Here is a 17,036-nt window from a genome sequence, read left to right on the forward strand (position 1 = left end):
TGCATTTTTTGCGACCTCGATCGCTTCGCCCCTGAGTATATATGGTGTTAGCGGGCCCCCGTCCCACATTCTTTGCGACCTCGATCGTTTCGCCCCTGAGTATATATGGTGTTGGCGGGCCCCCGTCCCGCATTCTTTGCGACCTCGATCGTTACGCCCCTGAGTATATATGGTGTTAGCGGGCCCCCCGTCCCGCATTCTTTGCGACCTCGATCGTTTCGCCCCTGAGTATATATGGTGTTGGTGGGCCCCCATCCCGTATTCTTTGCGACCTCGATCGTTTCGCTCCTGAGTATATATGGTGTTGGCGGGCCCCTATCCCGCATTCTTTGCGACCTTGATCATTTCGCCCCTGAGTATATATGGTGTTAGCGGGCCCCCCGTCCCGCATTCTTTGCGACCTCGATCGTATCGCCCCTGAGTATATATGGTGTTGGTGGGCCCCCATCCCACATTCTTTGCGACCTCGATCGTTTCGCCCCTGAGTATATGAGGTGTTGGCAGGCCCCCCTCCTGCATTTTTTGGTACATTAATCGCTTCGCCCCTGAGTATATATGGTGTTAGCGGGCCCCCGTCCCACATTCGTTGCAACCTCGATCGTTTCGCCCCTGAGTATATATGGTGTTAGCGGGCCCCCGTCCCACATTCTTTGCGACCTCGATCGTTTCACCCCTGAATATATATGGTGTTAGCGGGCCCCCTTCCCGCATTCTTTGCGACCTCGATCGTTTCGCCCCTGAGTATATACGGTGTTGGCGGGCCCCTATCCCGCATTCTTTGCGACCTCGATCGTTTCGCCCCTGAGTGTATATGGTGTTGGCGGGCCCCCATCCCGCATTCTTTGCGACCTCGATCGTTTCGCCCCTGAGTATATATGGTGTTGGTGGGCCCCCATCCCACATTCTTTGCGACCTCGATCGTTTCGCCCCTGAGTATATATGGTGTTGGCGGGCCCCCATCCCACATTCTTTGCGACCTCGATCGTTTCGCCCCTGAGTATATGAGGTGTTGGCGGGCCCCCCTCCTGCATGTTTTGCAACCTCGATCGTTTCGCCCCTGAGTATATATGGTGTTGGCGGGCCCCCATCCCGCATTCTTTGCGACCTCGATCGTTTCGCCCCTGAGTATATATGGTGTTGGTGGGCCCCCATCCCGCATTCTTTGCGACCTCGATCGTTTCGCCCCTGAGTATATATGGTGTTGGCGGGCCCCCATCCCACATTCTTTGCGACCTCGATCGTTTCGCCCCTGAGTATATGAGGTGTTGGCGGGCCCCCCTCCTGCATTTTTTGCAACCTCGATCGTTTCGCCCCTGAGTATATATGGTGTTGGTGGGCCCCCGTCCCGCATTTTTTGCGACCTCGATCGTTTCGCCCCTGAGTATATGTGGTGTTAGCGGGCCCCCGTCCCACATTCTTTGCGACCTCGATCGTTTCGCCCCTGAGTATATAAGGTGTTAGCGGGCCCCCATCCCGCATTCTTTGTGACCTCGATCGTTTCGCTCCTGCGTATATATGGTGTTGGCGGGCCCCTGTCCCACATTCTTTGCGACCTTAATCGTTTCGCCCCTGAGTATATGTGGTGTTGGCGGGCCCCCGTCCCGCATTCTTTGCGACCTCGATCGTTTCGCCCGAGTATATAAGGTGGTGGTGGGCCCCTGTCCCGCATTCTTTGCAACCTCGATCGTTTCGCCCGAGTATATAAGGTGTTGGCGAGCCCCCATCCCGCATTCTTTGTGACCTCGATCGTTTCGCCCCTGAGTATATATGGTGTTGGCAGGCCCCCATCCCGTATTCTTTGCGACCTCGATCGTTTCGCTCCTGAGTATATGAGGTGTTGGCGGGCCCCCATCCCGCATTATTTGTGACCTCGATCGTTTCGCCCCTGAGTATATATGGTGTTGGCGGGCCCCTATCCCGCATTCTTTGCGACCTCGATCATTTCGCCCCTGAGTATATAGGTGTTGGCGGGCCCCTATCCCGCATTCTTTGCGACCTCGATCGTTTCGCCCCTGAGTATATGAGGTGTTGGCGGGACCCCTTCCTGCATTTTTTGCAACCTCGATCGTTTCGCCCCTGAGTATATATGGTGTTGGTGGGCCCCCGTCCCGCATTCTTTGCGACCTCGATCGTATCGCCCCTGAGTATATATGGTGTTGGTGGGCCCCCGTCCTGCATTTTTTGCGACCTCGATCGCTTCGCCCCTGAGTATATATGGTGTTAGCGGGCCCCCGTCCCACATTCTTTGCGACCTCGATCGTTTCGCCCCTGAGTATATATGGTGTTGGCGGGCCCCCGTCCCGCATTCTTTGCGACCTCGATCGTTACGCCCCTGAGTATATATGGTGTTAGCGGGCCCCCCGTCCCGCATTCTTTGCGACCTCGATCGTTTCGCCCCTGAGTATATATGGTGTTGGTGGGCCCCCATCCCGTATTCTTTGCGACCTCGATCGTTTCGCTCCTGAGTATATATGGTGTTGGCGGGCCCCTATCCCGCATTCTTTGCGACCTTGATCATTTCGCCCCTGAGTATATATGGTGTTAGCGGGCCCCCCGTCCCGCATTCTTTGCGACCTCGATCGTATCGCCCCTGAGTATATATGGTGTTGGTGGGCCCCCATCCCACATTCTTTGCGACCTCGATCGTTTCGCCCCTGAGTATATGAGGTGTTGGCAGGCCCCCCTCCTGCATTTTTTGGTACATTAATCGCTTCGCCCCTGAGTATATATGGTGTTAGCGGGCCCCCGTCCCACATTCGTTGCAACCTCGATCGTTTCGCCCCTGAGTATATATGGTGTTAGCGGGCCCCCGTCCCACATTCTTTGCGACCTCGATCGTTTCACCCCTGAATATATATGGTGTTAGCGGGCCCCCTTCCCGCATTCTTTGCGACCTCGATCGTTTCGCCCCTGAGTATATACGGTGTTGGCGGGCCCCTATCCCGCATTCTTTGCGACCTCGATCGTTTCGCCCCTGAGTGTATATGGTGTTGGCGGGCCCCCATCCCGCATTCTTTGCGACCTCGATCGTTTCGCCCCTGAGTATATATGGTGTTGGTGGGCCCCCATCCCACATTCTTTGCGACCTCGATCGTTTCGCCCCTGAGTATATATGGTGTTGGCGGGCCCCCATCCCACATTCTTTGCGACCTCGATCGTTTCGCCCCTGAGTATATGAGGTGTTGGCGGGCCCCCCTCCTGCATGTTTTGCAACCTCGATCGTTTCGCCCCTGAGTATATATGGTGTTGGCGGGCCCCCATCCCGCATTCTTTGCGACCTCGATCGTTTCGCCCCTGAGTATATATGGTGTTGGTGGGCCCCCATCCCGCATTCTTTGCGACCTCGATCGTTTCGCCCCTGAGTATATATGGTGTTGGCGGGCCCCCATCCCACATTCTTTGCGACCTCGATCGTTTCGCCCCTGAGTATATGAGGTGTTGGCGGGCCCCCCTCCTGCATTTTTTGCAACCTCGATCGTTTCGCCCCTGAGTATATATGGTGTTGGTGGGCCCCCGTCCCGCATTTTTTGCGACCTCGATCGTTTCGCCCCTGAGTATATGTGGTGTTAGCGGGCCCCCGTCCCACATTCTTTGCGACCTCGATCGTTTCGCCCCTGAGTATATAAGGTGTTAGCGGGCCCCCATCCCGCATTCTTTGTGACCTCGATCGTTTCGCTCCTGCGTATATATGGTGTTGGCGGGCCCCTGTCCCACATTCTTTGCGACCTTAATCGTTTCGCCCCTGAGTATATGTGGTGTTGGCGGGCCCCCGTCCCGCATTCTTTGCGACCTCGATCGTTTCGCCCGAGTATATAAGGTGGTGGTGGGCCCCTGTCCCGCATTCTTTGCAACCTCGATCGTTTCGCCCGAGTATATAAGGTGTTGGCGAGCCCCCATCCCGCATTCTTTGTGACCTCGATCGTTTCGCCCCTGAGTATATATGGTGTTGGCAGGCCCCCATCCCGTATTCTTTGCGACCTCGATCGTTTCGCTCCTGAGTATATGAGGTGTTGGCGGGCCCCCATCCCGCATTATTTGTGACCTCGATCGTTTCGCCCCTGAGTATATATGGTGTTGGCGGGCCCCTATCCCGCATTCTTTGCGACCTCGATCATTTCGCCCCTGAGTATATAGGTGTTGGCGGGCCCCTATCCCGCATTCTTTGCGACCTCGATCGTTTCGCCCCTGAGTATATGAGGTGTTGGCGGGACCCCTTCCTGCATTTTTTGCAACCTCGATCGTTTCGCCCCTGAGTATATATGGTGTTGGTGGGCCCCCGTCCCGCATTCTTTGCGACCTCGATCGTATCGCCCCTGAGTATATATGGTGTTGGTGGGCCCCCGTCCTGCATTTTTTGCGACCTCGATCGCTTCGCCCCTGAGTATATATGGTGTTAGCGGGCCCCCGTCCCACATTCTTTGCGACCTCGATCGTTTCGCCCCTGAGTATATATGGTGTTGGCGGGCCCCCGTCCCGCATTCTTTGCGACCTCGATCGTTTCGCCCCTGAGTATATATGGTGTTAGCGGGCCCCCAGTCCCGCATTCTTTGCGACCTCGATCGTTTCGCCCCTGAGTATATATGGTGTTGGTGGGCCCCCATCCCGTATTCTTTGCGACCTCGATCGTTTCGCTCCTGAGTATATATGGTGTTGGTGGGCCCCCATTCCGTATTCTTTGCGACCTCGATCGTTTCGCCCCTGAGTATATATGGTGTTCGCGGGCCCCTATCCCGCATTCTTTGCGACCTTGATCATTTCGCCCCTGAGTATATATGGTGTTAGCGGGCCCCCCGTCCCGCATTCTTTGCGACCTCGATCGTATCGCCCCTGAGTATATATGGTGTTGGTGGGCCCCTCTCCCGTATTCTTTGCGACCTCGATCGTTTCGCTCCTGAGTATATATGGTGTTGGTGGGCCCCCATTCCGTATTCTTTGCGACCTCGATCGTTTCGCCCCTGAGTATATATGGTGTTCGCGGGCCCCTATCCCGCATTCTTTGCGACCTTGATCATTTCGCCCCTGAGTATATATGGTGTTAGCGGGCCCCCCGTCCCGCATTCTTTGCGACCTCGATCGTATCGCCCCTGAGTATATGAGGTGTTGGCAGGCCCCCCTCCTGCATTTTTTGGTACATCGATCGCTTCGCCCCTGAGTATATATGGTGTTGGCGGGCCCCCGTCCCGCATTCTTTGCGACCTCGATTGTTTCGCCCCTGAGTATATATGGTGTTGGCGGGCCCCCGTCCCGCATTCTTTGCGACCTCGATCGTTTCGCCCCTGAGTATATATGGTGTTAGCGGGCCCCCCGTCCCGCATTCTTTGCGACCTCGATCGTTTCGCCCCTGAGTATATATGGTGTTGGTGGGCCCCTATCCCGTATTCTTTGCGACCTTGATCATTTCGCCCCTGAGTATATATGGTGTTAGCGGGCCCCCCGTCCCGCATTCTTTGCGACCTCGATCGTATCGCCCCTGAGTATATATGGTGTTGGTGGGCCCCCATCCCACATTCTTTGCGACCTCGATCGTTTCGCCCCTGAGTATATGAGGTGTTGGCAGGCCCGCCTCCTGCATTTTTTGGTACATCGATCGCTTCGCCCCTGAGTATATATGGTGTTAGCGGGCCCCCGTCCCACATTCTTTGCAACCTCGATCGTTTCGCCCCTGAGTATATATGGTGTTAGCGGGCCCCCGTCCCAGATTCTTTGCGACCTCGATCGTTTCACCCCTGAATATATATGGTGTTAGCGGGCCCCCATCCCGCATTCTTTGTGACCTCAATCGTTTCGCCTCTTTGTATATATGGTGATGGCGGGCCCCTGTCCCGCATTCTTTGCGAACTCTATCGTTTCGCCCCTGAGTATATATGGTGTTGGCGGGCCCCCATCCCGCATTCTTTGTGACCTCAATCGTTTCACCTCTGAGTATATATGATGTTGGCGGGCCCCCGTCCCGCATTCTTTGTGACCTCAATCGTTTCGCCTCTGAGTATATATGGTGTTGGCGGGCCCCCGTCCCGCATTCTTTGTGACCTGGATCGTTTCGCACCTGACTATATATGGTGTTGGTGGGCCCCCATCCCGCATTCTTTGTGACCTCGATCGTTTCGCCCCTGAGTATATATGGTGTTGGCAGGCCCCCATCCCGCATTCTTTGCGGCCGCGATCGTTTCGCCCCTGAGTATATATGGTGTTGGTGGGCCCCCATCCCGCATTATTTGCGACCTCGATCGTTTCGCCACTCATAATATATGGTTTGGCGGGCCCCCATCCCGCATTCTTTGCGACCTCGAACATTTCGCCCCTGAGTATATACGGTGTTGGCGGGCCCCCATCCCGCATTCTTTGCGACCTCGATCGTTTTGCCCCTGAGTATATGAGGTGTTGGTGGGCCCCCCTCCTGCATTTTTTGCAACCTCGATCGTTTCGCCCCTGAGTATATATGGTGTTGGTGGGCCCCCATCCCGCATTCTTTGCGACCTCGATCGTATCGCCCCTGAGTATATATGGTGTTGGCGGGCCCCCGTCCCGCATTCTTTGCGACCTCGATCGTTTCGCCCGAGTATATAAGGTGTTGGTGGGCCCCCGTCCCGCATTCTTTGCAACCTCGATTGTTTCGCCCGAGTATATAAGGTGTTGGCGAGCCCCCATCCCGCATTCTTTGTGACCTCGATCGTTTCGCTCCTGAGTATATATGGTGTTGGCGAGCCCCCGTCCCACATTCTTTGCGACCTCGATCGTTTCTTCCCTGAGTATATATGGTGTTGGCGGGCCCCCATCCCGCATTCTTTGCGACCTTGATCGTTTCGCCCCTGAGTATTTATGGTGTTGGCGGGCCCCCATCCAGCAACTTTGCGACCACGATCCTTTCGCCCCTAAGTATATATGGTGTTGGCGGGCCCCCATCCCGCATTCTTTGCGACCTCTATCGTTTCGCCCCTGAGTATATATGGTGTTGGCGGGCCCCCATCCCGCATTCTTTGCGACCTCTATCGTTTCGCCCCTGAGTATATATGGTGTTGGTGGGCCCCCATCCCGCATTCTTTGTGACCTCAATCGTTTTGCCTCTGAGTATATATGGTGTTGGCGGGCCCCTGTCCCGCATTATTTGCGACCTCGATCGTTTCGCCCCTGAGTATATATGGTGTTGGCGGGCCCCCATCCCGCATTCTTTGTGACCTCAATCGTTTCGCCTCTTTGTATATATGGTGTTGGCGGGCCCCTGTCCCGCATTCTTTGCGAACTCTATCGTTTCGCCCCTGAGTATATATGGTGTTGGCGGGCCCCCATCTCGCATTCTTTGTGACCTCAATCGTTTCGCCTCTGAGTATATATGATGTTGGCGGGCCCCCGTCCCGCATTCTTTGTGACCTCAATCGTTTCGTCTCTGAGTATATATGGTGTTGGCGGGCCCCCGTCCCGCATTCTTTGTGACCTGGATCGTTTCGCACCTGACTATATATGGTGTTGGCGGGCCCCCATCCCGCATTCTTTGTGACCTCGATCGTTTCGCCCCTGAGTATATATGGTGTTGGCGGGCCCCCATCCCGCATTCTTTGTGACCTCGATCGTTTCGCCCCTGAGTATATATGGTGTTGGCAGGCCCCCATCCCGCATTCTTTGCGGCCGCGATCGTTTCGCCCCTGAGTATATATGGTGTTGGTGGGCCCCCATCCCGCATTATTTGCGACCTCGATCGTTTCGCCACTCATAATATATGGTTTGGCGGGCCCCCATCCCGCATTCTTTGCGACCTCGAACATTTCGCCCCTGAGTATATATGGTGTTGGCGGGCCCCCATCCCGCATTCTTTGCGACCTCGATCGTTTCGCCCCTGAGTATATGAGGTGTTGGCGGGCCCCCCTCCTGCATTTTTTGCAACCTCGATCGTTTCGCCCCTGAGTATATATGGTGTTGGTGGGCCCCCATCCCACATTCTTTGCGACCTCGATCGTATCGCCCCTGAGTATATATGGTGTTGGCGTGCCCCCGTCCCGCATTCTTTGCGACCTCGATCGTTTCGCCCCTGAGTATATATGGTGTTGGTGGGCCCCCATCCCGCATTCTTTGCGACCTCGATCGTATCGCCCCTGAGTATATATGGTGTTGGCGGGCCCCCGTCCCGCATTCTTTGCGACCTCGATCGTTTCGCCCCTGAGTATATATGGTGTTGGCGGGCCCCCGTCCCGCATTCTTTGCGACCTCGATCGTTTCGCCCCTGAGTATATATGGTGTTGGCGGGCCCCCGTCCCGCATTCTTTGCGACCTCGATCGTTTCGCCCCTGAGTATATATGGTGTTGGTGGGCCCCCGTCCCGCATTCTTTGCGACCTCGATCGTATCGCCCCTGAGTATATATGGTGTTGGCGGGCCCCCGTCCCGCATTTTTTGCGACCTCGATCGTTTCGCCCCTGAGTATATATGGTGTTAGCGGGCCTCCGTCCCACATTCTTTGCGACCTCGATCGTTTCGCCCCTGAGTATATATGGTGTTGGTGGGCCCCCGTCCCGCATTCTTTGCGACCTCGATCGTTTCGCCCCTGAGTATATATGGTGTTAGCGGGCCCCCGTCCCGCATTCTTTGCGACCTCGATCGTGTCGCCCTTGAGTATATATGGTGTTAGCGGGCCCCCATCCCGCATTCTTTGCGACCTCGATCGTTTCGCCCCTGAGTATATATGGTGTTGGCGGGCCCCCATCCCGCATTCATTGCGACCTCGATCGTTTCGCCCCTGAGTATATATGGTGTTGGCGGGCCCCCCTCCTGCATTTTTTGCAACCTTGATCGTTTCGCCCCTGAGTATATATGGTGTTGGTGGGCCCCCGTCCCGCATTCTTTGCGACCTCGATCGTATCGCCCCTGAGTATATATGGTGTTGGCGGGCCCCCGTCCCGCATTCTTTGCGACCTCGATCGTATCGCCCCGAGTATATATGGTGTTGGCGGGCCCCCGTCCTGCATTTTTTGCGACCTCGATCGTTTCGCCCCTGAGTATATATGGTGTTGGTGGGCCCCCGTCCTGCATTTTTTGCGACCTCGATCGTATCGCCCCAGTATATATGGTGTTGGCGGGCCCCCGTCCTGCATTTTTTGCGACCTCGATCGTTTCGCCCCTGAGTATGCATGGTGTTGGCGGGCCCCTATCCCGCATTCTTTGCGACCTCGTTCATTTCGCCCCTGAGTATATATGGTGTTGGTGGGCCCCCATCCCGCATTCTTTACGACCTCGATCGTTTCGCCCCTGAGTATGCATGGTGTTGGCGGGCCCCTATCCCGCATTCTTTGCGACCTCGATCGTTTCGCCCCTGAGTATATATGGTGTTGGCGGGCCCCTATCCCACATTCTTTGCGACCTCGATCGTTTCGCCCCTGAGTATATGAGTTGTTGGCTGGCTCCCGTCCTGCATTTTTTGCAACCTCGATCGTTTCGCCCCTGAGTATATATGGTGTTGGCGGGCCAACGTCCCGCATTCTTTGCGACCTCGATCGTTTCGCCCCTGAGTATGCATGGTGTTGGCGGGCCCCTATCCCGCATTCTTTGCGACCTCGATCATTTCGCCCCTGAGTATATATGGTGTTTGCGGGCCCCTATCCCACAATCTTTGCGACCTCGATCGTTTCGCCCCTGAGTATATATGGTGTTGGCGGGCCCCCGTCCTGCATTTTTTGCGACCTCGATCGTTTCGCCCCTGAGTATACAGTGCCTACAAGTAGTATTCAACCCCCTGCAGATTTAGCTGGTTTGATAAGATGCAAATAAGTTAGAGCCTTCAAACTGCAAACGAGAGTAGGTTTTATGAACAGAAGCATAAATCTTACAAACCAAAAAGTTATGTTGCTCAGTTGAATTTTATTAAATTTTAAACATAAAAGTGTTGGTCAATTATTATACAACCCCTATGTTTAATATTTTGTGGAATAACCCTTGTTTGCAATTACAGCTAATAATCGTCTTTTATAAGACCTGATCAGGCCGGCACAGGTCTGTGGAGTTATCTTGGCCCACTCCTCCATGCAGATCTTCTCCAAGTTATCTAGGTTCTTTGGGTGTCTCATGTGGACTTTATTCTTGAGCTCCTTCCACAAGTTTTCAATTGGGTTAAGGTCAGGAGACTGACTAGGCCACTCCAACACCTTGACTTTTTCCCTCTTGAACCAGGCCTTGGTTTTCTTGGCTGTGTGCTTTGGGTCGTTGTCTTGTTGGAAGATGAAATTACGACCCATCTTAAGATCCTTGATGGAGGAGCGGAGGTTCTTGGCCAAAATCTCCAGGTAGGCCGTGCTATCCATCTTCCCATGGATGCGGACCAGATGGCCAGGCCCCTTGGCTGAGAAACAGCCCCACAGTATGATGCTGCCACCACCATGCTTGACTGTAGGGATGGTATTCTTGGGGTCGTATGCAGTGCCATCCAGTCTCCAAACGTCACGTGTGTGGTTGGCACCAAAGATCTCGATCTTGGTCTCATCAGACCATAGAACCTTGAACCAGTCTGTCTCAGAGTCCTCCAAGTGATCATGAGCAAACTGTAGACGAGCCTTGACATGACGCTTTGAAAGTAAAGGTACCATACAGGCTCGTCTGGAACGGAGACCATTCCGGTGGAGTACGTTACTTATGGTATTGACTGAAACCAATGTCCCCACTGCCATGAGATCTTTCCTGAGCTCCTTCCTTATTGTCCTTGGGTTAGCCTTGACTCTTCGGACAAGCCTGGCCTCGGCACGGGAGGACACTTTCAAAGGCTGTCCAGGCCGTGGAAGGCTAACAGTAGTTCCATAAGCCTTCCACTTACGGATGATGCACCCAACAGTGGAGACAGGTAGGCCCAACTCCTTGGAAAGGGTTTTGTACCCCTTGCCAGCCTTGTGACCCTCCACGATCTTGTCTCTGATGGCCTTGGAATGCTCCTTTTTCTTTCCCATGTTGCCCATGTCTGAGTGCTGTTCACAAGTTTGGGGAGGGTCTTAAATAGTCAGAAAAGGCTGGCAAAAGAGATCTTTAATCCACACATGTGAAGCTCATTATTCTTGGTGCCTGAACTACTTCTTAATACTTTAGGGGGACCAAACAGAATTCTTGTGGTTTGAGGGGTTGAATAATAAATGACACTCTGAATTAACTTTTAACGTTTTTAAAAAAAAAAAAAAAAAAAAAAAGATTTGCTGCAGTGCATTTCCCACTTCCAGGCTGATCTACAGTACAAATGTCACAATGCCAAGTTAATTCCGCATGTGTCAACCAGCTAAATCTGCAGGGGGTTAAATACTACTTGTAGGCACTGTATATGGTGTTAGCGGGCCCCCGTCCCACATTCTTTGCGACCTCGATCGTTTCGCCCCTGAGTATATATGGTGTTGGCGGGCCCCCGTCCCACATTCTTTGCGACCTCGATCGTTTCGCCCCTAAGTATATATGGTGTTGGCGGGCCCCCGTCCCACATTCTTTGCGACCTCGATCGTTTCGCCCCTGAGTATATATGGTGTTGGCGGGCCCCCGTCCCGCATTCTTTGCGACCTCGATCGTTTCGCCCCTAAGTATATATGGTGTTGGCGGGCCCCCGTCCCACATTCTTTGCGACCTCGATCGTTTCGCCCCTAAGTATATATGGTGTTGGCGGGCCCCCGTCCCACATTCTTTGCGACCTCGATCGTTTCGCCCCTGAGTATATATGGTGTTGGCGGGCCCCCGTCCCGCATTCTTTGCGACCTCGATCGTCTCGCCCCTGAGTATATATGGTGTTGGCGGGCCCCCATCCCGCATTCTTTGCGACCTCGATCGTTTCGCCCCTGAGTTTATATGGTGTTGGCGGGCCCCCGTTCCGCATTCTTTGCGACCTCGATCGTTTCGCCCGAGTATATAAGGTGTTGGCGAGCCCCCATCCCGCATTCTTTGTGACCTCGATCGTTTCGCCCCTGAGTATATATGGTGTTGGCGGGCCCCCGTCCCACATTCTTTGCGACCTCGATCGTTTCACCCCTGAGTATATATGGTGTTGGCGGGCCCCCATCCCGCATTCTTTGTGACCTCGATCGTTTCGCCTCTGAGTATATATGGTGTTGGCGGGCCCCTGTCCCGCATTCTTTGCGACCTCGATCGTTTCACCCCTGAGTATATATGGTGTTGGCGGGCCCCCGTCCCGCATTCTTTGTGACCTCAATCATTTCGCCTCTGAGTATATATGATGTTGGCGGGCCCCCGTCCCGCATTCTTTGCGACCTCAATCGTTTCGCCCCTGAGTATATATGGTGTTGGCGGGCCCCCGTCCCGCATTCTTTGCGACCTCAATCGTTTCGCCCTTGAGTATATATGGTGTAGGCGGGCCCCCGTTCCACATTCTTTGCGACCTCGATCATTTCGCCCCAGAGTATATATGGTGTTGGCGGGCCCCCATCCCACATTCTTTGCAACCTCGATCGTTTCGCCCCTGAGTTTATATGGTGTTGGCGGGCCCCCATCCCACATTCTTTGCAACCTCGATCGTTTCGCCCCTGAGTATATATGGTGTTGGCGGGCCCCCGTCCCGCATTCTTTGCGACCTCGATTGTTTCGCCCCTGAGTATATATGGTGTTGGCGGGCCCCCGTCCCACATTCTTTGCGACCTCGATTGTTTCGCCCCTGAGTATATATGGTGTTGGCGGGCCCCCGTCCCACATTCTTTGCGACCTCGATCATTTCGCCCCTGAGTATATATAGTGTTGGCGGGCCCCCATCCCGCATTCTTTGCGACCTCGATCGTTTCGCCCCTGAGTATATATGGTGTTGGCGGGCCCCCGTCCCGCATTCTTTGCGACCTCGATTGTTTCGCCCCTGAGTATATATGGTGTTGGCGGGCCCCCGTCCCGCATTCTTTGTGACCTCAATGGTTTCGCCCCTGAGTATATATGATGTAGGCGGGCCCCCGTCCCGCATTCTTTGCGACCTCGATCATTTCGCCCCTGAGTATATATAGTGTTGGCGGGCCCCCATCCCGCATTCTTTGCGACCTCGATCATTTCACCCCTGAGTATATATGGTGTTGGCGGGCCCCCGTCCCACATTCTTTGCGACCTCGATTGTTTCGCCCCTGAGTATATATGGTGTTGGCGGGCCCCCGTCCCGCATTCTTTGTGACCTCAATCGTTTCGCCTCTGAGTATATATAGTGTTGGCGGGCCCCTGTCCCGCATTCTTTACGACCTCGATTGTTTCGCCCCTGAGTATATATGGTGTTGTCGGGCCCCCGTCCCGCATTCTTTGTGACCTCAATCGTTTCACCTCTGAGTATATATGGTGTTGGCGGGCCCCCGTCCCACATTCTTTGCGACCTCGTTCGTTTCGCCCCTGAGTATATATGGTGTTGGTGGGCCCCCTTCCCGCATTCTTTGCGACCTCGATCGTTTCGCCCCTGAGTATATATGGTGTTGGCGGGCCCCCGTCCCGCATTCTTTGTGACCTCAATGGTTTCGCCCCTGAGTATATATGGTGTAAGCGGGCCCCCGTCCCGCATTCTTTGCAACCTCGATCATTTCGCCCCTGAGTATATATAGTGTTGGCGGGCCCCCATCCCGCATTCTTTGCGACCTCGATCGTTTCACCCCTGAGTATATATGGTGTTGGCGGGCCCCCGTCCCACATTCTTTGCGACCTCGATTGTTTCGCCCCTGAGTATATATGGTGTTGGCGGGCCCCCGTCCCACATTCTTTGTGACCTCCATCGTTTCGCCCCTGAGTATATATAGTGTTGGCGGGCCCCCATCCCGCATTCTTTGCGACCTCGATCGTTTCACCCCTGAGTATATATGGTGTTGGCGGGCCCCCGTCCCGCATTCTTTGCGACCTCGATTGTTTCACCCCTGAGTATATATGGTGTTGGCGGGCCCCCGTCCCACATTCTTTGCGACCTCGATTGTTTCGCCCCTGAGTATATATGGTGTTGGCGGGCCCCCGTCCCGCATTCTTTGTGACCTCAATCGTTTCGCCTCTGAGTATATATAGTGTTGGCGGACCCCTGTCCCGCATTCTTTACGACCTCGATTGTTTCGCCCCTGAGTATATATGATGTTGGCGGGCCCCCGTCCCGCATTCTTTGTGACCTCAATCGTTTCACCTCTGAGTATATATGGTGTTGGCGGGCCCCCGTCCCACATTCTTTGCGACCTCGATCGTTTCGCCCCTGAGTATATATGGTGTTGGTGGGCCCCCTTCCCGCATTCTTTGCGACCTCGATCGTTTCGCCCCTGAGTATATATGGTGTTAGAGGGCCCCCATCCCGCATTCTTTGCGACCTCTATCGTTTCGCCCCTGAGTATATATGGTGTTGGCGGGCCCCCATCCCGCATTCTTTGCGACCTCTATCGTTTCGCCCCTGAGTATATATGGTGTTGGCGGGCCCCCGTCCCGCATTCTTTGCGACCTCGATCGTTTCGCCCCTGAGTATATTTGGTGTTGGCGGGCCCACGTCCCGCATTCTTTGCGACCTCTATCGTTTCGCCCCTGAGTATATTTGGTGTTGGCGGGCCCCCGTCCCACATTCTTTGCGACCTCTATCGTTTCGCCCCTGAGTATATTTGGTGTTGGCGGGCCCCCGTCCCACATTCTTTGCGACCTCGATCGTTTCGCCCCTGAGTATATATGGTGTTGGCGGGCCCACGTCCCGCATTCTTTGCGACCTCGATCGTTTCGCCCCTGAGTATATATGGTGTTGGCGGGCCCACGTCCCACATTCTTTGCGACCTCGATCGTTTCGCCCCTGAGTATATATTATACAGTACAGACCAAAAGTTTGGACACACCTTCTCATTTAAAGATTTTTCTGTATTTTCATGACTATGGAAATTGTACATTCACACTGAAAGCATCAAAACTATGAATTACCACATGTGGAATTATATACTTAACAAAAAAGTGTGAAACAACTGAAAATATGTCTTATATTCTAGGTTCTTCACAGTAGCCACCTTTTGCTTTGATGACTGCTTTGCACACTCTTGTCATTCTCTTGATGAGCTTCAAGAGGTCGTCACCGGAAATGGTTTTCACTTCACACGTGTGCCCTGTCAGGTTTAATAAGTGGGATTTCTTGCCTTATAAATGGGGTTGGGACCATCAGTTGTGTTGTGCAGAAGTCTGATGGATACGCAGCTGATAGTCCTACTGAATAGACTGTTAGAATTTGTATTATGGCAAGAAAAAAGCAGCTAAGTAAAGAAACACGAGTGGCCATCATTACTTTAAGAAATGAAGGTCAGTCAGTGCGAAAAATTGGGCAAACTTTGAAAGTGTCCCCAAGTGCAGTTGCAAAACCATCAAGCGCTACAAAGAAACTGTCTCACATGAGGACCGCCCCAGGAAAGGAAGACCAAGAGTCACCTCTGCTTCTGAGGATAAGTTTATCCGAGTCACCAGCCTCAGAAATCGCAGGTTAACAGCAGCTCAGATTAGAGACCAGGTCAATGCCACATAGAGTTCTAGCAGCAGACACATCTCTACAACAACTGTTAAGAGGAGACTTTGTGCAGCAGGCCTTCATGGTGAAATAGCTGCTAGGAAACCACTGCTAAGGACAGGCAACAAGCAGAAGAGACTTGTTTGGGCTAAAGAACACAAGGAATGGACATTAGACCAGTGGAAATCTGTTCTTTGGTCTGATGAGTCCAAATTTGAGATCTTTGGTTCCAACCACCGTGTCTTTGTGCGAGGCAGAAAAGGTGAACGGATGGACTCTACATGCCTGGTTCCCACCGTGAAGCATGGAGGAGGAGGTGTGATGGTGTGGGGGGGCTTTGCTGGTGACACTGTTGGGGATTTATTCAAAATTGAAGGCATACTGAACCAGCATGGCTACCACAGCATCTTGCAGCGGCATGCTATTCCATCCGGTTTGCGTTTAGTTGGACCATCATTTATTTTTCAACAGGACAATGACCCTAAACACCTCCAGGCTGTGTAAGGGCTATTTGATCAAGAAGGAGAGTGATGGGGTGCTACGCCAGATGACCTGGCCTCCACAGTCACCAGACCTGAACCCAATCGAGATGGTTTGGGGTGAGCTGGACCGCAGAGTGAAGGCAAAAGGGCCAACAAGTGCTAAGCATCTCTGGAAACTCCTTCAAGATTGTTGGAAGACCATTTCCGGTGACTACCTCTTGAAGCTCATCAAGAGAATGCCAAGAGTGTGCAAAGCAGTCATCAAAGCAAAAGGTGGCTACTGTGAAGACCCTAGAATATAAGACATATTTTCAGTTGTTTCACACTTTTTTGTTAAGTATATAATTCCACATGTGGTAATTCATAGTTTTGATGCCTTCAGTGTGAATATACAATTTTCAAAGTCATGAAAATACAGAAAAATCTTTAAATGAGAAGCTGTGTCCAAACTTTTGGTCTGTACTGTATATCAGTGCACTCGATAGCTCCTCTATCTGTGTTGATCTCCTGATGAAGACCATTTTTGTTTCTGCACATCCCTTTATTCCTCTTCTTCTTCCATGAGCCGGGGCTTTTTAGTTGTTGGATAAGTTGTAGTTTTTCAATGGAGCTGTGCAGCGAGCAGCCGAAATCTCATCTATGGGTAAAATTGGTTTTCTGCAAAACAGAGGTAGGCAATGGTAAAGGGAGGCTGCAGTTTATGCCGAGGCCATGTCCTCTCCGTGGCTATACGACGGCTCCCTATGGCTACCTGAGCGGCTCAGCTGCTCACCGACTCCGCACCGTGGAGCCGTTCACTACAAGCTCATTAAACGCCACCGAAAAATCTATTTCTTAACTCTCTTACCTGAGAACGTGAGGAAGAACAATCTGCGAGCGCGGAGCTGCCGATGCCGGGGCTCCCATCGATCCGCCAGAGAAACTGATCTGTGCAGGAATCAATTCTCCGTCTGCCGCGGAAGTGAGTTTGTGTCTGAGCCCAACTGGGACTTTACTGGAGACAGAAGTGACGGACGACTTATCCTTGAAAAGAAGTAAAAAGTTTCAATTTCTTCAGAAGTCTTTTACTTGAACTTGGTGATAAACTCCTCGATAAGAGACAATTTAATGGCGCTCTCCACCTGCAATGGT

The sequence above is a fragment of the Phyllobates terribilis genome, unplaced genomic scaffold, assembly GCF_046119375.1.
Source record: "Phyllobates terribilis strain yellow unplaced genomic scaffold, ASM4611937v1 Scaffold_12__6_contigs__length_324123572, whole genome shotgun sequence".
NCBI lineage: Eukaryota > Metazoa > Chordata > Amphibia > Anura > Dendrobatidae > Phyllobates > Phyllobates terribilis.